This window comes from Phodopus roborovskii, unplaced genomic scaffold, assembly GCF_943737965.1.
Source record: "Phodopus roborovskii unplaced genomic scaffold, PHOROB, whole genome shotgun sequence".
NCBI classification, from domain to species: Eukaryota; Metazoa; Chordata; class Mammalia; order Rodentia; family Cricetidae; genus Phodopus; species Phodopus roborovskii.
In genome coordinates, this window is record NW_026126755.1 from 1,339,668 (window position 1) to 1,364,414 (window position 24,747).

Consider the following 24,747-nt stretch of genomic DNA (forward strand, 5'->3'; position numbering starts at 1 on the left):
TGAAAGGGACCTCCTAAAACTTAGAAGCTTCTGTAAAACAAAGAACACAATCAAGACAAAATAGCCCCCTACAGAAAGATAAATAATCTTCACCAACCCCATATCTGACAAAGGGCTGATCTCCAAAATAAACAAAAAAACTCAAGAAACTAGAAATCAAACTACCAAATAATCCAATTACATTCCTCATTAGTCTGTAAAAGGGTACAAAAGAACAGTCATCATCCTTCAGTTCCTAAAAAATATTTCTGAGGCAACAAATCTTATAGGGCAGTGGAAGGGAGGAATGAAAATAGGAAAATAGTTAAGGAGGGGATTAACATGAAATTTAAAAATGTCAGAGGAAAACTGGAACCCTTCCTGAATGAACAGAAAAATCATGTAATATGGAGGTGACCTAAAAACATCCCAGAGCTGCCCTTGCTCTTTTATGTGGAGCAAAAGTCCAGTCCTGTTCTGGCACATATCCAAACTTGTTCCAGCAGAACAGCATGAAGACTACATTTAAACTTAAAATAGCCATACAAATTAAAAAGAATTACACACAAACACACCTGACAAGTGCTACTGCTTGTTTGTGAAGGTGTGCCTTTCTTATCTTTCATTTCATATTTTCATGTATGATCATTTAAAATTACCCTAAAACTTAATTAGTGACCTATAATAAAATCATGTCATTTGGCCAGTAGTTCTTTTCTTTTTTTGTGTGTGCACATGTCTAATAATGATATGTGTTGTTATTTATAAATGCCTTTCTTGATATTTTCCTTTGATGTTTACAAGTTATGTGCTGTGTTATAAAATGATTAATAAGCTCTTTGGTTATAAAATGATGATAAGTCTGTTTTCAGAATAATATGTGAAAGTTTTAATAACTACATACTTGTTAGCCAACCTCTTATTTCAATGCTTATTAACTGTTTATTGTCAGTAACCCAAATACAACCTGTGAACATCTGAATCTATGTACATTGTATGGTCATATGTTGTAATTAAGGTCTAATTAGGGAAATTTCCTTGGCAAGAGAATGGAACTGTGAACTAGGTGGAGTCTTAACATTATTGTTGGGCAGGGTCAATCTCCTGACCAAAGACACTTCTAGGAAGGTGGGCTCAATCCTAAGCAATACTGAAGAGATTAATGGACCAGCTATCCCTTAATAAAATATTGTACTTTTCCTTCCCAGAATTCTTGTTCCTTAGCACAGTAGCTTGTTGAGCCAAAGCCATAAGGTTTTGTATGTCAACCCAATTCTCTGAATTAGTCAGAAAAGTATGCTTTATACTTGTCTTCCTTCTCTGTTCTAAACTTTCTTTTCCCAATGCTGTGAGAGTCCTTACTCTTTTTGAAATTCCCTCCTCAGTCTGACTTCTATGCTGACTCAAACTGCATATCATTTTTCCTTCTCTATTATCCTCCAAACACTGGCTGAGATTCACAGTTGTCTCCACTGAGGTATTATCTTTTAATTCTAATAATATTGTCTTTGAGTTTCCATTCAGATCTACTCTTAAATTTTTTCATTGATGAAACCGAGAACCCCAAGAAGGAACCCTGCATTCTCAGCATCATTTATATGTGTGTAATTTCTCTGACTTCATGTCATATGGTAGAATTTTCTTTTCTGCTTCTTCAGTGCATCACTGAATTTGCTGGTGTGCACTAATCTGCATTACCAATTTTGAGTGAAATAAACTGCAAGGGAATTTATTATTCAAAACAAAGTCAATCACATGGAATACTGTCTTTCAGACAAATTATCTAAAGTCCTGAAAAAAGATAAAAAGAGAAAGCAATTGAGGAAATTAACATAGTAAATGTCCATGTTAACAAAATAAACTTCAGAAATAAATGATGTTTGGTAGCTCATAGCCTTAGAATATAATACTTGTCAATAATGGTCATATTCAAATAGGATTGACACCCAAAAATGACAGTGAACAAGTAGAACAATGTTATCAAACACTACACCAAGTAACTTCAGGGGTATCTGTACAACAGAAGCTATCACTGGCAGTTTGTCCAATTCATTTTTTGCTTATTAATTTATTGGTAATTCAGTCTCAATTTTACCTCCAAGAATATATCTTCTATCAAAATAGTTGCTTATGTCATGATTCCTACCTACTATCCTAACTCTGTATTCAAGAAGTCAGTGTATCCATATCTCTCACTGTCTTAAATAGATCTCACAATAAATTCATAAATGCTTTCCATTCTAAATTTAGTACATTTCCTATGAATTAAAATTGTACATAACTCTTGAATGGATGGATTTACTGTGTAAAGTATATTGCAGTCCTTCCCTGGGAAGCCATTGGTTAGCTCTGCATCTCCCTCCCCACATATCCTGGCCCCAGATAGTACAGTCCTGGTACTCTGCTCCATACACCACCCAGAGCCTGTCCTCCCTTCACCTCTATCTTACTGGGCCCACTGCTTCAGCTATGGGTGAGCATTAGGCCAAAGCTAAGAATAATAAGCATAGAAGAAGGTGAAAAAGCCCCACATCAAAGGTGCAGAAACTCTACAAACTTATGGAAATTGAACTATGTGCAATTGCACCATTCCTGGGTCCAGGAGGAAATAAAAAATAAATTAATGATTCTAGAATTCAATGAGAATGAAGACACAACATTCTCAAACTTATGGGACACCTTGAAAGCAGTGCTATGAGGAAAGTTCATTGCAATAAGTGTTCATATGACGAAAATGGAGAATAGCCACATTAGACAATTAACAGAACAAATGAAAGCCATAGAACAAAAAGAGGGAAATTCACCCCAGAAGAGTAGACACCAGGAAATAATCACTTTAAGGACTGAAATCAATAAAGTGGAAACCAGGGAAAAAAATACAGAAAGAAATCAATGTAACAAAGAGTTGGCTTTTCGAGAAAATCAACAAGATAGACAAACCTTTATCCAAACTAATCAAAAAGCAGAAAGATAGAACATGCAAATCAACAAAATCAGAAATGGAAAGGGGGGCATAACAATGGACACTGAGGAAGTCCAGACAATTTTCAGGTCATACTTTGAAAACCTGTACTCCACAAAATTTGAAAATTCAAAAGAAATGGACAAATTTCTGGAAAACTATCCCTTCCTGAGTGAGGTAACCCAGTCACAAAAAGAGGAACATGGTTGCATAACTAAGCTGATATAAGAGCCTACTTCAACTTCCAGAGATGCCCTTAAGTCCTTCTCACCAGCACCGGGATTCTCTGGGAAAGTGGCTGGTGACAAGTCTGCAGTATCAAGCTATTACACTGAGCTTCAGAAAGGGGGAGTGGTGTGGGGGATGGATATAGGTCCAGTAAGACTTTCCATATATATTATCCAGATGAAGACTATGCACAGGGAGTCACTGCATAGTTCTCTCATACTTTGTCAGTGCTGCCTCTGTCTCTGACCATTTCCAAGGTTCCATAACCCATGTTCATCAGAACTCAGTTAATCTCCCCAACACAAGATTGCTCAGCAACTCTGCAAATACCCAATACACAGATGCTGCTTACTCCCTCTAGCTAAGCCAGTGGTAGACATCATTAGACCATTCCAGTAGCCTTTCCCTCCAGACCTGTTCAATGCCTTGGCCTTCTCACATGCAGCCACTGCCTGCCAGTCAGTATTAGATGTTGCTCCCTGACCATTGCCTTTAATTCCAAGAAGAAAGCCAAATAATGGATATGTGCATCATCTCTATAGCTCTCACTGCAAAGGCAAAAAATGAGTCCCATGACACAGACTGTCTTGTCATCTGTAGGATCCTTCTTTGGTCAGAGCAAAGCATGCTCAGATTTGGGGATAGAGATTCCAGAACTTTAAAAATGTCATTAAATTTTTAGAGAATCAATGGTCCTGCACTTATGGTGATTCAACTGATAGGGTATGTTTTGTTGTTACTGTTGTCTTTGTTTTGCTTTTCTTTACAATGAGGTGAAAAGCATACTCATTGGATAATTATACCATTTGATTTCAGTATAGTATGCAAGAAATTACATGATTGTTTAATAGTTTATTATAAAACAGGCTTTGAGATAGACTGTTCCCTGAGTACATTCTGAGAGACTGCTCCAAGCATGTTGAAGGTGGGCTAGGGTAAGCAATGATACTCAGCAGCTTAGGTGTAGTGAGTCCCATTCATTACATCAGTTTATTGTGGTCTTACCAGTCTATAACCCCATCATGAATCAAGAAGAAGTGTGTAAACCTTTTTATAAAAGAAATATCAATCATTGCAATAAAAAATGAATAGAGATCGGAGAATGGGACCATCTAGTTATTCCTGGAGTTGAACATTAAGTTACTATATCTGGTCGCTACAACCTTGGAGCTGGAAACATACTTGATAGATGGGAGATATCATTCTATAAATATGGTTCTCATACTGGTTAATGAATAAAGCATTGTTTGCCAATAGGAAAGCAAGACAGGCAGGACTAGAAGACAAGTAGGAAAGAGGAAGTAGTAAGGAGGAGTCAGCATGGTGAGACTGGGGAGACCAGACGCTGGCCCCATTTCCCAGTAACATGAAACCACGTGGAAATACTTAGATTAATATAAATGTGTTAATATTTAAGTCAGAGCAGGCCAAAAAGAAATTAGTAACTGGCCAACAGCATTATATCAAATACAGTGTCTCTGTGTGTTATTTGGGGCTGGCGTGGCTCTGGGCCCAGGTGGGCAGAAAAACTCCTCATAACAAAATGGCGCCAATGTGGCTATTAAAAACTTCCACTTAAAACGTGACAAAAGCTTAAAAGGGGCTTTAGAAATAAAAGAGTCAAGCAAGGCTTCTTAGTAGCAACATTTTCCTCGGTTTGCCTCTTTTTCTAGAGACAGAGATTTGTGTGGCTCCTTTAAGGTAGGTTTCCTGAATCAGGATAAGTGGCAAAAACTGCAAGGCTTTTAAAGCGCTCTGCTAACAACTTAATGGTGTTTATGAGAGCTGGCAATGGCAGTGACCACATCTCCAAGCGGGCAACACGATGCTGGATGGCAGTGTAGACCAAGGCAGTGAACACAGCTCTCAGTTTTGGCAGTAAACGTACCCCCACCATCTTGGATAAACCATGGCTAAAACAGCTGTGGCTTTCATTTTTGCAATGTTGTTTACCAGATAAAAGACTTGTGGCCACAAAAAGATAAATATTTACAGTAATGACAGATTCAGATTAAGAAAACCTCTAAAGGTTTACAGTGTGTTGTAAAATATATGTAGGCTTGGGAGAGATAAAGAAACAGGATACAATGCTTTAAAAAAGAATAATAAAAAGAGAGCAGCTGGGTGTGGTGCCACCTGCCTTTAATTCCAGCACTCGGGAGGCAGAGGCAAGCATATCTCTGTGATTTCAAATTGAACCTTGTATACAGAGTTAATTCCAGGACAGGCAAAAATTACACTGAAAGAATAGAAAAAAAAAAAAAAAATGCAACCTAACTCTCCAATGGCCCCAGGAAGCTACAAGTTTAAAAATACTATCTAAAAAACTCAAATTCCAGACTCTGTCCTCTGCCAGTAAATAGGCAATGTCACCCTCCTTGCTGCTTACGACAGACAAGCCCTTGACTTAATCCTGGCCTAGTAAAATAACAGAAAATGAGCTGACTAACCCCTTATCTGACATCAGTAAAATACTTGTGAACACGCCCCAGTGACCTGTGTGTGGACTTTGTTGTAAACCCTTTAAAAACTGTCTCAATTCTGCCCTTGAGGTCCTCAGTCCTCTACCCCTGCATGGTGTATGACTGCAGACCCCAATGCACTTGGAATTAAAAGTCCTCATGCTTTTACATCAAGACCAGTTCTTATAAGTGATTTGGGGTGTCGCCTTTCCTGCATGGGATCGTGAAGGTCCACACTCTGCAGGTCTTTCAACACAGAAAAACCCTGCCTCAAAAAATGAAAAAATAAAACTAAAAGATATAGAGTAATAAAATAATTATGTGAAGTTGAAAAGCACAAAAAGTGTCTGGATACTGTATGCTGTTCTGTTATCTTTGTATTGTTTGACTACTGAGGAAATAGCAACAACTGTTAAAATAAATGTTGCTGAATTAATCCAATTTATGTATTTTAAAAATGCTTTGACTCCACAATTCAAGTCCAAGGACAGGTTATTGGGGAAAAGGATTTCTATTTTTGTTTCCAGAGAAAATAAAAAGCTGTGGATTCCTTCCATACTAACATGGTTTGATAAAGCAAGACCCCCTGAAGCAGTGTCCCAGGTGAACCAACATTCAAAACATCTGGTACAAGGCAGCCTTGCAGACTACAGCAATGATTTCTGTATCTTTTTAGGATCCCCAATGAGAGCGTCCCCTACCAGTAGGAAGCAGTTTGGAAAGAACAATGCCCAATTTCCCAAATATTGTCTATAAATGTTTGTTTTCATCTCAATAGGCTTGGTTATAAATGGTTAATGACCACAACCGATCTCTTTATAGGTTAAAAAGAGCATTATGGCATAGATATAAATATTTTGTTTTGGAATGGATTTTTATGTATTGATACAATTTAAGGTCAATTTTATGATATGTAAATTTCTCCTCTTGTTTAGGTAGTGTGTTTATATAGCTCATCAAAAAAATATATAATTTAGTACAGATGGTAGATAATTACCTATGATAGTCAAAACTTATAGTTAAGTTAGTTAGGTTTTCTAGATATACAGAGATGTTTTTGAGATGGATAGGCATTCTTCAAACCTTACAAAGACCTACAGAATATGGCATTTAAAATGGTTTAGGGTTTTTCTTAACAGTGAGACATAACTGTTCCTGGCAACACAAACTTCATCAGAAAGAAAGATGGACATCGAAGAAATGTGTTATGGAGTTTGCTTTCAGTATGGCAAGACTAGTCATTAGGTCAAGATACTGCTCTTGTCTGAACTGTTTGACTTTATAAGTATAAGCTGGACATGCAGAACCCACAGGAAAGTGACTGCTCATTCAAGATGGACATTGCTACAGGGCTCCTGCTTCATGGGAGAGTCTGCCAGACATTTTGCAGGACACAGAGAAAAGTGACTAACAAAGTGCCAATACAAGGTAACAGTTTAAACTTTCCTGCTTTGCTGAAGAGTCTGAAAGACACACTATGGCCTATAGGCTGAAGTTGGAACATTACAGAAGAACTTCAGGTGACTGATCAGGTAGTAAGATGTCTCTGTCATTTCCAAGGTTTATATATTACCCTTCTATGGTTTTTGAGGGAGTTGAAGACAGCTAGTTATGGTTATAATTTTCCTTAGTTAGGATTAAAGATAAGTCACATATAGGACTTTAGACTCACAAAGATAGGATAGATGATAAAATATTTTCTTTAAATCTTGCTAAATGTTAATGGACCAAATATTGTTAACTGTGGTTCTTACTTGAAAACTGTTTTGTTATATATTTTACTATGTTAAGGTTAAAACTCTTCCTTTTATTTAGACAGAAAAGAGGAGATGATGGGAGATGTCATTCTGTAAAGATGTTCCTCTTATTGGTCAATGAATAAAGCAGTGTTGGCCAATAGGAAAGCAAGATAGGCAGGCCTAGGAGATAAGGAGGTTTCAAGGAGAGGTAGGAGGAGATTTCACATGGAGGGTTGAGAGAACAGAACACCAGCTCTTCTCTCTGATAAGATAAGATCACGTGGTAATACTTAGATTAATAGAAATGGGTTAATATTTAAGACAGAACTGAAAAGAACCTGGTAATTGGCCAACAGCATTATATCAAATACAGCATCCCTGTGTGTTATTTGGGGCTGGCATGGCTCTTGGTCCAGTTGGGCAGAGAAACTGCTCATAACATATATCCTTTGATGTTTAGCCAAATGTCTGAGGATCCCAATGCAGAGGTGCCCTGACGTGCGGGGCAGTCAATAAAGAACTGGGAAACACCTAGGGGAAATGAAGGACAATGGATAAGATAAACAACAGCAAGTCCATATTCTGATCAAGATGCCAAATTTTATTTTCTTGGAGGAGGCTTATATAGGACCATAGGCAGGTTGTGAGAAGGGTTTGCAAGTGGGCAGGATGAAACCACAGGCCTGTATCTAGGAATGCTCTGCTAAACATTCTGCTTACTTCTTAGGAGGCAATAATTTTCTGTCTCATACGCCTGAGGTAGTGAGGATGGTGATGGTCACCAACATCTCCCCCTCTCTGGTATAATAATAGAGAGGAGCAGCCAAGATGTTTCTACAAGAGGACCTTAGAGTTGGTGGCTGCTTGTCTTAGGATCATTCAGAGGGGCTTTCACCCATGCCCAGTCCTTGGATATATTTGCCAGCCATCAAAGTTCCTGTCTTAGGTTGGTGGGGCATCAGAAATTGCCCATCTTTGGTGAGTCAAGGTCAGGATAGAGATCCTCATTTTTTTTTAATGGAAGAGGGGCTTTCTAGGTCCCTGGTTGGAGCAGCTTAAGAGTCTTAGTGGTTTTGACCCTGGGGAGCAATAGTGCTTGTTTAAGCTAAGTAGGAACTGGAAGTGTTAGTCGAATGTTGCCTTCCCCATTGTCACTGTCACTCATGGCCAGCCTCTGGTAGTGGATGGATTCGAATTGGGTTTGTGGCAAGGCTATCTACCTGTTGTTTGATTAAAAACTGACAAACACCTAAAGGCCCATGGGCCAAGAGAAAAAAGCAATATGAGATGCATAAAGGGGCCCAAAAGACGAGGCAATAAAGTGGATAACAAAAGGGAGGTAGTTGTCTAGTAACTGGACCTCCTGGTGTTCTTAATTATAGGTCACTGAAGGTGAGCAGGATATTTGCTAAGGGGAAATGTAGGTAGAAATAAGCAGGTTGTTAGCAGGGGAAGAGGTCTCAGGAGTTGTTGAATAACTGTATAAGGAGGGGTTACTAAGTAACCTAACTGCATTCCTGTAAGCCCTAAATTCTACTTCCCAGGAAGTTGGGGAGGGAGAGAAGGTAAATTGGGACTGAAAGTAGCTATCTTTTAACTTGATGGGCTATTATAAGAAAAAGCTTTCAATCTTTTGCCATGGTCACTCTTGGCAATTCCTCCCTTTTTTCCAAGTAAGAATGTAGGCTATTGACACTATCTCACCGCGAGTGAGAGTGAGCAGGGATCCTGGTCCCCCTAGATAGTTATGCCACATATATCCTGAAGCAAGCTAACCCAGTCTTTGCAGGCAAGATTGCTCAGGCCAACCATGATGCCTTTTTGAGGAGGGAATGGTTTTACTGACATCAACCTTCATGCAACCAGGTATACTCCCATGAAGCCCAGGGTAGGCTACTTTGGCAGCCTTTTCATTGCACTCACACAAGGTGCACCTTGGTGGGAGATGTTTTAGTTTTATCAATAGCAGAAGGAGGGTTCCGTGGGAAGTGGCCCCCTTGGTCATAGGTTGTCACCTTCTAAAGTCTCACCATGACCACAATCCTTGAGGTCAAGCCTATGACAGTGTACTTGGATAGGCTTTGTCCTTACGCAGTGTTATGAAGTGGCTCTGTTGACAGATAAAGCCAGTTAACCTCTTACTGGCCTGAGGGCCAAAGGCAAGCAGAATTAAGAAGCCAGTAAGGGGTCCTAAAATGGAAGGGAGTGGGGTGTTAAGCCATGTTGAGGCTGAGAGCCAATTTTGGAACCATCCTGGTTTCTATTCTCATTGCTTTCTTTTTTCTAGCCCTTCTGTGACCTTGACCATACTGTCTTTTGTCACTCCTGTGATCTGTATAGAAGCAGCATTCCTCCTTGAGTGCTGCACAAGTTCCTCTTTGTTGTAAAAACAATAGGTCTAAGCCTTGCCTATTCTAGAGAATGACCCTTGAGAGAGACATGTGGGGGGGGAGGGAGAGGAGGTAATTATGCTCCCAAGGTCTCAGATCCAGTTTTCCTCTGTTCCAAGCATCTCAACAAATGGTCTGGCAGCCACCTGGCCTCATTTTCTTTCTGCAAGAAAGCACAACATCCCCTCAACCCCCTCAACCCCATATTATGACAGGGTCAGGCCCTTTTCATAGTCTAGTGCATGGATTTTTCCATTTGACTTGATTAAATGTCTCTTGAGTTCTATCATGCCAGAATCTGTCCACCACCAATTTCTCAAGGGTATCCACATTCAAAAATTTTAAATGAAGAGAGCATGATTTAATGCATCATTTGGAGACTGGGGGCAGAACTCCCTTCTCCTTATAAGTTTCATTTTCAAGTAGCTATTATGGGCATGCTCTACAATTCTTTACTTTTGAGGATTATAAGGAATGTTTGTTATGTGTTTAATTTTTTCATTGGGCACAAAATTGTTGAAATGCTTTACTAGTATATGTAGATCCATTGTCTGTTTTTATAATTTTTGGAACTCCCATGTAAGCAAAACATTTTAAACAGTGACTTATCACATGCTTAGTGGCTTCTCCAGTTTGTGTAGTGGGCATTAAGAAGTTTGAATATGTATCGACTGCCGCATCTATATACTTTAATCTGCCAAATTTTGCAATATGAGTAACATCCATTTGCCATAAATGATTAGGAAGCAGGCCTGGGGATTTACTCCTATATTAGTTACAAGTAAATATTGTGGGCACACATCACATTGTTTGACAATTTGTTGAGCAGTCTCTGTAGTTAAACTAAACTGTTTTCTTAAACTATTACTATTTTGATGATGAAAGTTGTGTGACTGTTGAGCTAATTTTACCTGAGATAAAGCAACCATTTATATCAGTCTATCATCTGATTCATTACCATTAGCCAGAAGGTCGGGAAAGTTTGAATGAGCTCTCATATGACCCACAAAACACAGTGACTCTCTTTATAAGGGATGGTATTTTGAATTTTCTCAAACATTATTTTACCTGATTATTACTAGTTACAATGTATAGAACTGTCTCTAAAACTTGAAGAGCTCTGAAAACATAATGACAATCAGTATGTAAGTTAAATGAATCATTTATTAGAAGGTGAAAAACTATTTTAACAGCTTGTAACTCAACTATCTGAGCTAAAGCTGGATCTGTCTATACTACACATTCTTTTCCATCAATAACATAAGCTGCTTTTCCATCAGAAGAACCATCATTAAAAACTAACATAGCTACTTTTTTTTACAGGATTACTCTTTACAATTTTATGGAATACAAAAGAATGTATTAGCACAAATTGTAACAGTCTATGAGCTGGAAACTGATTATCAATTTTCCCAAAAAACTGAGCAAAAGCTGATCGACCAAAAATTATAATTAATAAAAGCAGCCATGGAAGGCACTTTCAATCAAGACACTGACCTGATGTCTCTTTTTACCATATCCCAAGCAATTCAAATAGTATGTTTTGTTAGGATTCACACATTCATAATCATACTTCATACATGCATTTGTGTGGCTACACCATACATATACCATACATACATACATATATCATTTATCCCTCCTTTTCTCTATGCCAAGATTAGTTTGTTGAAGTAAAACATCCTTAATTGAAATCTCTTTTAATGCAGCTGCTATAGATAACCCTTGAATTTTGAGCACCCAAAATCTGAACAAATCCCTATAAATCTATGTCACACCAATTTGCATTAATTTTTCTATACACTTGGCTAGGCATTGGCCATGGCAGTAGTTCCTAAGACTGCAGGCCTCTAGGTCCTGTCTTTGCTCTCTGGGCCTGGGCTGGCTCCCTCCAGCTCATCTGTGTAGTAGCTGCTTGAAAAGAAAACAACCACCATTATAGCAACTCTGAGTTCTCTGTACCCACAGGTCTTACTGACCTAGAGTATTACAGGGCCTAATCTTTGCTTCCCTAAACCCTAGAGTGGCATGAGGGGAGGGCAGTACAGCAGGGGATTTGCAAGAGTGGTAATTCTTAATTCTCCTTGAGGGGCGGTGGCTCAGGCATTTGCAGAGCAGGGGCAGGAGCAATGTTGGGAGTCAGTTTCATGCTGGATTCCCAGCTATAGGTCTGCAGGCCTGTTAGCTCCTCCCTGTTCAGGTCAGATATCTCTATTTGTTTCTGCAACCTGGTCTTCTCCTCTACTGTGCATCCAGATCCTACTTTGACTCAGTGTTTAGGTATGGGTGTTTGCTTCTGTTTCCAACAGGTACTAGATGAGGGCTTCATGGATAAGTTAGTTGTTGATCTCACTATCTGGGAAGGGCATATATGGTAGCCTTTCCAGGGTTGCTCAAATTGTTAGTTGGCAGCAGTCTTGTTGGCCTCTAAACCTTTCTTTGGGTTCACGTTTCTCTTCACACCAATAATGGCTCCCTCTTTTATGTCTCTCTCTCCCTCTCTCTCTCCTGTCTTCTATTCCTACCAGGACTCAGTCTTCCTAGTCACATGTGTTTTCCTCTCCTCCCCCTCTCTTTCTCCTGCTTCTCTCTCCATTCACTGCCCCCCCCACTTCCCATGTGCTCTGGGGGACCTGTCCCTTACCCCTTCTGTGAGGGACTTTATATGAATCTCTTAGAATACACCTTGTATCCTAGTTCTTCTGGTGGAGTGAATTATAGGCTGGCAAACCTTTGGTCTAGGTCTAAAATCCATGTATGAGTGAGTACATACCATGTTCCTCTTTTTGTGACTGGGTTACCTCATTCAGGATGGTTTCTTCAAGTACCATCCACTTGCCTGCGAATTTCAAGATTCCATTATTTTTTTTCTGCAGAGCAGTATTCCATTGTGTAGATGTGCCACGTCTTCTTTATCCATTCTTCAGTTGAGGGGCATCTAGGTTGCTTCCAGGTTCTTGCTATTACAAATAATGCTGCTATGAACATAGTTGAACAGATGTCTTTGTTGCATGGATGTGGATCATTTGGGTATATGCCTAACAGGGGGATTGCTGGGTCCTGTGGTAAACTAATTTCCATTTTTCCTAAGGAACCGCCATACTGATCTCCAAAATGGCTGTACGAGTTTGCACTCCAACCAGCAGTGGAGGAGTGTTCCTCTTTCTCCACGTCCTCTCCAGCAGGAGTTGTCATTGGTTTCTTACATATACTATATTTTCCTACATTATCCTGCTGTGTGAAATTTTCTCACTTAAATATTTTTTCTTACCCTAGGAGAAATACCTTTTTGCCTAGGAAATGCTGCAACCAAGTAATTTTCTTTCCCTAGCTTAGCACTTTCCAGGACATATCCTATTTGGCCTTTCTCATCTTGAAAGAAATGAGAACTACTCAGTATCTTTAGCATTACTTTGCTGTCCCCATCTTCAACAAAAGCTCCAGAAAATCCCAGCAAATGGCTCTAGAGAGGGTAATGGCCTGGCGGTTCCTGGTTCTGTTGAGTCTGTAATATGATTTAATTCCTCAGCACTGGTCATTGGCTTTATAAATTAAAATTTCTGCATCCTTTGGTGTCAAGATCCTGAACTGAGCAAAAGAATGTTGTTGTTGGCAATGTGATGAGGTTTTTTTCACTAGAGCTGCTCTCTATTACACAACTTTGTGTTTGAAATTATCTACATTCATTCACTTCTTAATAACCATTGGGTTATTTCTAACAGTAAGCTCAATTTGTGGAGCTTTAATTAACTATTGTGTGACAATTTTTGAGGCTAGAACACATACTTAAAATGCAGTTTTGGATTAATGACTTGCCTTTTAATTTTATGAATGCATATTAATTTTCAAAACAATTGCACACATCAAAATCACAGGCATTCTTCTGTTTGTTTACAGAAAGCCCAAATTTGGACTTTTACACTAAGTCTCACCTTCACAATGAAGATAATTTTGTATACATTAAAATGTCTGTTTCTCCATCAATGGTACTCAGTATTATGGATCTTCAATAGAATTAGGATAAAAATGATTGCATCATATTAACAATACATAAGTTGAGTGCTGTCTTCATGGTTTAGGATTCTTTAAAGTTGCTGAATAACTTAGATATAAGAAAAAATATAGTGAGATTTCACAATGTTGAGAATAAAAGCCTCTTAAGCTGGTTGAGCACCTTTTTTTTCCCCCCTTTCACATTTTGTGCTTGTTGCCAAGACACACAAAGGGTAAAATGAAAATGGAAATGAAATGAAATGAATGATTAATGACCATGCATCAATTTAATGAGCTAATGAGCATTTAATACCTGGGAGAACACTTAGTTGACTCCATCCTACAAGAAAGTGACAATGAATAAAACCTGGTTTCCCTCTGACCAAAAACATAGCAGTAAATTCCAGCCTCTGTCTGAACAAACAAACTGTGGTCTCAGAACGTTGTTCTTCTGATTTAAAACCAATTTTTCTTTCTTTACCAGGTCCTTTGTTTATATTGTGTGGTCAGTAACTGTTCAAAGGGTACATATTAAGCCAAATGATACGAGGAAGTACATGCTATGATAATCCAAGTAGAAATTGCTAAACATCTAAAAATACTGAAAGCAAACAAATAAGACTAGTGTGAGAGTCACAGGTAATTACTTCTTTGCAACAGTATTTCTGTCTTGGTTTTGACCACAAGTCTACTAAATGCAATCTCATTTGGAAGAACAATAACCACATATATTCTGGGCCTAGGCCCTATAGTAAAGGTCTGACTGAGTCACTGTAACACTCTTATTATTTGTTACAAAGGAGCAGATATGACCTGCATGACATCTTAAAAATCTACAATCACAGCATCACCCATGTGCTACTGAATTTCAATGCACTATACAAATGTACCCCAAACCAAGGTTCAATATCATTTTTGAAAAATTTCTCATTTTGTATCTATTGATGATTTTGAACCAGATACATAGTTTTGTTTTTGTTTTTGTTGTTTTGGTTTGGTTGTTTGGGCAGAGAATACTGACTTCTATGGGGGGAAAAGACCATCAGTGAGTTAGCCACATTTACCACTCATCTTTAACTATTAGCTTCCTGGAACTAAGTGTAAACTGTAAACTGAATAGTTACAATCCTTTTGCGCCTAGCCATCAGGGGCATATATAATAAATGTAGACTGTAAAACACTAAGTGTTGCAATAAACAGTGCCGGTTGAAGGCATTGTTTCTTGAACCATTTTTTTGATGCATTCCTTCATTTTCCAGCTGCTAACATAAATTGTATTTTCAAACAATTATAACCACATGGAGCTCTCTAAAAATCATGAGCTGCAGAACTTGCATGCTTTGCTTTTCTTGATGACAGGCCTATTGGAATCAGCAAGCAAGTTCATCATTATCAACAGTGAACCAGCAGCTCCAGTCTCCAATGTTTTACTCCCTGAAGTACTTTACAATTCTGGAACTCTCCTCCCTTTCTGTTATAGCTCCCTGGGCTACTGACAGTTCCCTGACATGCAGTGGCGACATTTCATGTCACCAGTTCATGCTACAGGTGTTCTTCACAGCATTAGCTTGGAGTGAGGTGGCAATTCTCACAGTGATATTGTTGGACTGTTACATGTCAGTATTCTTTGTATAACAATGAGGCCATCATGAATCACACACAGGTAAATATTGACTGTGAAAACTGTAAAGTTAAGTGAAGTCCTCTCAGTAACTGTGTTTTCTATCACATTCTGTAAGACAAAAATAATCCACCAGTTCATCCATAATGTCCCCCAATTGCTCAAGTTATATTGTTTAATGATTACCTTGGTGTAATGGTAACAGCCCCTTTCATCTCTGCTATAGCCTTTGCCCACTTCATTGGGATCACTCCCCCTTTTTCTCCACATTTCCCAGGATGCCCTCTTCTGTAGGTTGGTGTGAGTTCTTTTCCACCTGTCTCTCTTACCTCTTTATTGTCTCCTCTTTAATTCTGTAGGCACCTGTCCATATCTAAAGCCACCTGCAGGTTGTCCAATGACCTATAACATCATGCTTTCTTTTACACAGTATATCCCTAACACTAAACTTTGTTGTCCACAGTCTGAGGAATGGTTTCACAAGGAAAGCTGTAAGGAAGTTACTGTTAGGTGATCTCATGTTAAAATTAAAAACTTTTTTTTTTTTTATTCCCAAGGAATGAATCCCAGGACAGCCAAAGATACACAAGCAGAACCCTGTTACAAAAAATTAAAAACTAAAAATAAAGAAATAGAGGAATAAAAAAGCTTTATAAGGATGAAAAATATACATAGAGTTTGGACACTATATGTTATTGTGTTGTCTTTGAATTGTTTGACTGCAGAGAAAGGCACAACAGTCTCTAAAGGACATTTGATTGCAAGTGCTGCTGTATTAATCCAATCAACATATTTTAAAAATGTCTTGGCTTTAAAATTTAAGTCTGTGAACATGTTACTTTAGAAAAGAAGTTTTGCTTGTGTTTCCACAGAAGATAAAAAGCTGTGGGTTCCTTCCAGATTAATATGGTTTGATCAAGCAAGATACCCTGAAGTAGTGGCCCAGGTGATCAAACATCCAAAACAGCAGAGACAATGCAGCCTCAGACTACTACAGCCAGAATTTGGCCATGTTTCTGCTTTTTTTCAGGATCTTCTTAGGATTGACAGCACCTCTAAACAGTAAGAAACAGTTTGGAGGAAAAAAGGGGTGAATATGAAATATAAATACATACTTTGCATTGGTATTTGATTTTGGTTAATTGATACAAATTTAAGGCCAATTTTGTTATAGGTATATTTCTAATATTATGTAGGCATTGTGTTTTTATAGCTTTTTTAAAAAAAGTAGTATATAATTAAATAGAGATTATAGGTAGTAGCCTAAAATAGTCTAAAATTATACTTATGTTTGTTAGGTTTTCTAGATGTACAGAGGTGTACTTCAAATGGATAGGTATTCTCCAATAAAACTTTTCAATGACCTACAAAATATGACATTTAAAATGGTTTATTAGCATTTTTCATGACAAAGAGACACAATTGCTCTGGTCAATACTAATTACATTAGAGAGGAAGATGGGCATCAAAGAAACTCATGATGGACCTTGCCTTCAACATGGCAAGACTAGCCATTTGGTCAACAAACTGCTATTTCCTGTACTGTTTGACTGTATGCTGTACAAACTGGACATACAGGACCAACAGGAAATTGACTACTGAATTTGCCAAACTAGATGGGATAGTCTAGGAGACAAGGAGGAGAAAGGAAGTAGTAGGGAGGAGTTCCAAGATGGAGGACAGAGAGTAGAATGCCAGCCTCTCTCTCTGGTAAGATGAGACCACGTGGAAGTACTTAGATTAATAGAAATGGGTTAATATTTAAGACAGAGCTAGCCAACAAGAAACTAGTTACTGGCCAACAGCATCATATCAAATACAGAGTCTCAGTGTGTTATTTGGGGTGGCAGGAAAAACCTTACTCCTAACAAGGAATGTTTTCTGCTTCTCCTTGTCCATCCCTTTCTGTGCTTTAAAGTTGGTCAGTGACATCCATTCATACATGTACCTCTTCATTTGTTAAGTTTGCAGTAAAATCCAGAGAAGTTTGGGGATACTGATTTATTGGTTTATTTTCCCTTATCACTGACCAGTTAATGCCCAGCCTTGAAGCAATTGCAGGACTATCATTCCAGCACTGGGCAGCAGACGTAGGATTAGGTGTTTAAAGTAATTCTCAACTGTGTAGTTGTAAGGCATGCCTAAGCTTCAGGAGACATTCCTCTAAACAGAAATAATAAAAAACGCTTGAGAAGAATGCAAAGAAATTCTTAATGACTGGAAACAGTAGGGAAGAGAAAGAAATAAGGGATTAGAGTACTAATGCATTTAAAGAAAGTCAAATATAAGAAGTGAAACTAATAATTTTCTTTTTAAAAATGATAAATATAATTGAAAAGACATAGCTATACCTACATTGAAATACAGAAAAAAAATTACCTGTTAGAGAGACTTACAGTAATAAGATATTATTTCACCATGCCCCTATGTGCAATGTTAGACACAGAAACCTGCAACGTGACACACATCTATAGCTAATAGGTGTACACATGAAAAGCAGGATTGAACATATCCACAAAGGAGAGTTTCCTTGCTGGAAATTCAATATTCATTAGCTCAATCTAACCTTCCCAAATTGTACACCCATAATCTGACCTGCATTCACTCACATGACATTATAGATCAATACATGCTGGGAAATTCTAAAATCACTAATCCTGCCACAATCTGGTCCTATTTCATAATGGTGATTCCAGTAACTGTTTGCCTACCCTGTTTTACCATATAGCATACACAATAAATGTATCATTCTGTTCTGGTCTGAAGGCATAAGCCATGCTCCAATACAAATTCTTTTCCTGTAATTGAAATGGACAGTAGACTACATAGCTCAAATTAGTAATTTTAAAACTCAGTGGTGGTTGAGTTCATTAATCTAAGAATTTAGTTGGTTTAGTCACAAGGACAGCAAGGTCATGGCCCTGGGGAGCAATGGAGTAGGATCAAGATTACCTGACTCAACATAAGATAGCTTGTCTCATAAACATTTTTCTACAAGACTGGAGTTACTGCTGTTCTATAATTAATGTGGCTTCCCAGGGAGAAATCTTTCTGCACAATTGAAAGTTTAATAAACAAAAATCTTTTTAATAACAGCCTGCATCCAGTGGTGGCTATTGCTAAAAGAGGAGCCAGCCTTGCACAGATTTTGCATTCCATATAATGCTGTCAGTCTTAAGTTCAGCCCTGAGGTTATAATTTGAATGATTTAGAGACAAAAGTCATGTCTAGCCAGTTAGGTAGATGGAGATTTACAGACCAAAATTACCCTTAGATCATGCATTATGATCTCAATATAAATATGTCATAATGTATGATATAAAAGATAAATATATCATCATGAATGATATAAAGATACAGTTAAAAGATGTATAAATGTCACAATCCTCACACATACAAAGGACATAGAACACAAATTCAAAAAATGGAAGTCACCTATCCACACTATGAATATTCTTAAATGAAGAGCAATTTTAACCCCAGAATAATACCCCCTTTTTGCCTGCAAGCAACTTTTCTGAGAGGAAGGTCACAGAGGCTTCTATTAAGTACCAGAAAGAATTCATTTTAACTAGGTAGGACTACTGTCTGTGTCAAAGTTGTGGAATTACTGTACAGAATTTGATTTTAAAGCTTTATTTTATGCATATGGGTATTTGCCTACATGTGTTTGTGTAGTATTTGCAGAAGACAGAATAGGAAATAAGATCCCTTGGAAATGGAGTTACAGGAGATGATTAGCAACCTTGGTTTCTGGCAATGTAACCTGTGCCATCTGCAACACTCTGTTTTTAAGTGATAAACTATCTCTTAAGTCACATTTTTAATTAAAATTTATTTTATACATTTTAGTTAAAATATATTACATCATTTTCTTCCTTCCATTTACTTTCTCCATACATACCTTCTCAAATTCCTCCCTTCAAATTTATTCCCTGTTAAGTATGTTTGAATAAGGACATAGAAATATATGAATAAATCATGCTGGATCCATTTCTGTTGGTTGTGTGTTATGGTTTCAGGACTGGACATGCTGTTTTTGATAAAGAAATAGGGACCTCATCCCTGTGCAAGGCTGATTCACCCATTTGCAAGAGGATTTTACTCCTTAGTGAGCAACATGAGTCTGACCCTTAAGTGACTAGGCTATCTTAGACAAAACACATTATCAAAAATATAAAACTTGGAGTAATAAATACTTTAGTTAATACTTGCTGGTGCAATGGTCCTCAAGTTCTAGAGCTGCAGAGAAGTCTATGGACACTGTCCTGAGTCAATCACAGTCTCCCTGGTTTCAATGAACCTCCCACCATATCCTTTAGACCATTTACATCTTGCATGATTTTGACATCCTGAAAATCATGGTCACAAGCTGATACCACCATACTTGGCTTAGGTGGCTTCATTCAGTGAGTCATTAGAATGATGGGATGAGTAAGATGAGCAGCTACACTTAAGAATATTAAAAAAAACCCCACTTATCTCTGTTTGCGGGTTTCATAATATGTAGATAAAAGACAGTACTCTACCCTAGTCCCTCAATGAATTATAATACATTCAATGATAAAAGCAATGTTGTTCACAGTTGGAAAATAGTGGAATTAAGGCAGGAAGGTGTCATTTTGGTGGAGTCTTCTTCAGTTACTGGAGTTAGGAGCAGAACATGTATCCTGGCTACTCTAACCAGCCAGGCTCAAACACTCACCCCTATTAAGAGACTTCATAGAAATAAGAATCCCCTGAAAGTGGTGATTCATGTCTTTATTCCTAACACTTTGGAGGCAGAGGCAGATTAATCTCTGTACCAGGGATTAATGGGGTGGAGACTGAGGAGTTTTAAGGTCCCAGTGGGGACCACAAAGTGGGGACTGCTCTGTACTATCACTGACAGTGACATGAGTGGCCAAAACAGTAAACAGTGGAAGACCCAGACAGGTCTGACTCACCACAGCTGAGTGGATGCAGAATATAACTCATGTCACCTTATCCTGAGGTACACCCCAAGCAGTGCTCTCTGGGATTTGATCCTCAGGCTTTCACACCCACATCTTCCTCCACAACAGTTGCTACAAACTCCAGTTCTTTGTAAATGTCTGAGTGCCCAGCCTTAGGGTGACTGTATTCCAAGTCTCAGGATCTGCTGAATACCTGGAGTCACCACTATTCAGAGTTCCTAAGTAAAGGTTTTGCAGTCACCCAGTGATGGGAGATGTCATTCTGTAAATATGTTTCTCAAATTGGTTAATGAATAAAACACTGTTGGCCAATAGGAAAGCAAGATAAGCAGGACTAGGAGAGAAGGAGGATTCAGCAAGAGGTAAGAAGGAGATTCAACATGTAAAATGGAGAGAAAACAGAGGTCCAGGACCTCTCTCTGGTAAGATAAGACCACATGGAAACACTTAGATTGATAGAAATGGGTTAAAATTTAAGATAGAGCTAGTCGATAAGAAACAGTAGAAAAAGGCCAACAGCTTTATATCTCATACATTGTCTCTGTGTGTTATTTGGGGCTGGCACAACAATAGGACCAGGCCAGTGGAAAAACCTACTCTTAACAAAATGGTGCCTTCAACGTGCCTGATATGAACTTCCACTTAAAACTTAACAAAAGCTTAAGGAAGGGTTTTAGAAACAAAAGAACAAAGACAAGTAAGGCTTCTTGGTAGCATCATTTTTCTCAGTTGGGCTCTGTTTCGCTAGAGACAAGCAGAGATTTGTGTGGCTCCTTTAAGGGAGGTTTCCTGACTCAGCATAAGCGGCAAAAAAACCACAAGGCCGTCTAAATCTGTCAAGTCATATGAAGTAGGGACTAGGACTTCTCTCCTGTCTCTAGGTTAAAGCAGTATCCCTCACCTGGCTGGCATTGCCCTACATGTGGAATTGGGGTGGGGGGATCGAAGGGGAGGGTGGTCAGGCTGCATGTGAGGGGGCAGAAAGGATAACAGGAAGGGAGAGAAGGAGGGGGAGGGAGGGAAGAAGGGAGAGGGAACTGGGACAAACATGTAAAATAAAATATAAATAAATAATTGATATTTCCATATCCAGTGAAATAAAACAATATCTTCTCATTCCTATAATAGAGAAAACACCTTTTTGAAATAAAACATGCTTTTACATGGATTACAAAACCTTCTTCAAAAAATATACACAAAAACTCTACATACAGTCATAATTTCTGTATGTGTAGTGTACTTTTGAACTATAAATTTATGCAACAGTATTTTAATAGTATCTTCATTTTCAATATGAAATGATTCTATTTCACATATCATATGCTTTCAGGGCTGAATATATAATATTTAATTTCAATTATAATACTATTTCCAAACTTTTATAATTTATTGGTAGAAACTGACTACACAATCATATTTATTAAACCTAAATGCTCTCATGGTTATTTTCAAACCTAACATGCATTGTTTCAAAACAGCTAAAGAAAAAAATATGTTTGCAATGACAGAAATGTGACTAAGATTTTCTTTTATTATAAACACATGCAATTCTTAATTTGTAAGAATTAACACAATATCATGGAAGAATAATTTAAACAGAGCCAAGGGTCAATAACTATTTTCTATGAATTCTGAGGTACTTGTAGCATTTTAACATTTTAACATTTTTACTAAGTTCATTGTGTGATTTTTATCATTAAATTTTCTTGGGGACAAAAAGGAAGAAGGACAGAATACTTTTTATCTCAAAGTATAATAGTAACTCCCTTCTCAAAGAATCAATAGAATAAATAAAATTTCCTCTAGTACTTCCTTTATCAATCCACAGACCTCTACACTGTAACCTATAGAACCTCCTATCAGTCCTATTCTCTCCTGAAAGATAACAGACGATATAGTCGGTGTATAAGTTATCACCAGATGTGATGTACTATCAGCAAGGGGGGTACTGTCATGGGGATCCTAAGGGGACGCTGTCATGGGGATCCTAAGAAGATGCAGAAATCCTGGCTGTAGTCTGTACTGAAGCTGATAATGGGCATTATCCACCTTTTTCTATTTTAGTCTTCTCAGTCTCATGTTTTTACCTCTTTTAGGAATATACATATCTTTTTTCATCAATATGTCATCAAAACTGAGATGTAACTGTTTTGTCATTTAAAAGACAGTTAAAGTGTACTAAAATATAAAATGTACAGTAATAAATGTATTTAAGTGATTTAAAAAAACGCAAGGCTTTTAAAGAGTTCTGCTAACAACTGAATGATGTGTACAAGAACTGGCAATGGCAGTGACCACATCTCCAAGCCGGCAACATGCTGCTGGATGGCAGCATAGATTAAGGCAGTAAGCACAGTGCTCATGTCTGGAGGTAAAATACCCACCATCATTGATAGATCACAGTTAATACATCTGTGGCTTTCATTTTGCAATGTTATTGTTTACCAGATAAAAGACTTGTGGCCACAAACAGATAAAGATTTACAGTAAATACAGATTCAGATTATGAAAAACTGCTAAAGGTATACAGTGTGCTTTAAAATATATGTAGGCTTGGGAGAGAAAAAGAAACAGGATACAATGGTTTTAAAAAGGATAATAAAAAGAGAGTCACTCAGTGTGGTGGCACACGCCTTTAACTCCAGAACTCGGGAGACAGAGGCAAGCAGATCTATGCGATTTCAAAGTAAACCTGTTATGTAAGGAGTAAGGTTTTTCCTCCCACTGCCAGTCTTGTCCTGCCACCGCGCCAGCCACAAATAACACACTGAGACTCTGTATTAGATATAATTCTGTTGGCCAGGTACTAGTTTCTTATTGGCTAGCTCCATCTTAATTATCAACCCATTTTTATGTATATCCAGGTGGTCTTACCAGCGAGAGGAAGCTGGCAGTTCTACCTTCTCCAGACTCTACATCTTGACTCCTCCTCACTACTTCCTCTTTCCTTCTTGTCTTCTAATCCCTCCTATCTCCTTTCCTATTGGCCAACAGTGCTTTATTCATTAACCAGTATGAGAAACATATATATATATATATATATATATATATATATATATATATATTGGCATCTCCCATCATCTCCTCTTTTCTGTCTAAGTAAAAAGAAGAGTTTTAACCTAAGCATAGCAAAATATTTAACACAACAGTAATCAAGTAAGAATCACACTTAACAATATTCAGTCCATTAGCATTTAGCAAGATTAAAAGAAACTATTCTATTATCTATCCTACATTTGTGAGTCTAGAGTCCTATATGCAATTTATCTTTCAGCTTAACTAAGGAAAACTATAACCATAACTATCTGTCTTCAACTCCTTCAAAGACCACAGAAGGATAGTATATAAACTCTAGAAATGACAAAGACATCTTGCTTTGTCAGTCACCTGAAGATCTTCTGTAATCTTCCGTCTTCAGCCCATAGGCCATAGTGTGTCTGGCAGACTCTTCAGCAAAGCAGGAAACTTTAAACTGTCTTCTGCATTGGCAGTTTGTCAGTCACTTTTCTCTGTGTCCTGAAGACTATCTGGCAGATTCTTCCATGAAGCAGAAACTCTGTAGCAATATCTATCTTGAATCAGCAGTCACTTTTCTGTGGGTCCTGCCTGTCTAGTTTATACAGCACAAAGTCAAACAGTCCAGACAAGAGCAGTATCTTGTCCAAATGGCTAGTCTTGCCATATTGGGAGAAAACTTCATAAGTCCTTTCTTCAAGGTCCATCTTCCTTTCTGAAACAGGTGGTGTTTCCAGGAGCAATTATGTCTCACTGTCAAAAAAAACCTTAAATCATTTTAAATGCCATATTCTGTAGGTCTTTGAAAGGTTTCAAGAATGTCTATTTATCTCAAATACATGTCTGTATATCTAGAAATCTTAACTAACTGAACTTTAAGATTTGACTATCATGGGTACTATCTATAATCTGAATTGAATTATATATTACATTTTAAAATGAGCTATATAAACACAATACCTAAACAAGAGGAGAAATATACTTAATTACAAAATTGACCTTAAATTTATATCAATATATGAAAATCCATTCCAGAACAAAGTATTCATATCTATACCATAATCCCGTTTTTACCTTTAAAAAGATATTGGTTGTGATAATTAACCATTTATAACCAAGTACATTTAAACAAAAACAAACATTTATAAACAATATTTGGGAATTTGGGTATTTTTCTTTTCAAACTGCTTTCTGCTGACAGGGGGCACTGTCATGGGGATCCTAAGAAGATGCAGAAATCCTGGCTGTAGTCTGTAAGGCTGACTTCTTTAAGCTGTTTTGAATGTTGGATCACCAGCGACTGTTTCAGGGGGTCTTGCTTTCTCAAAACACAGTCTGGAAGGAATCCACAGCTTTTTATTTTCTGTGGAAACAAAAATAGAAATCCTTTTCACCAGTAACTT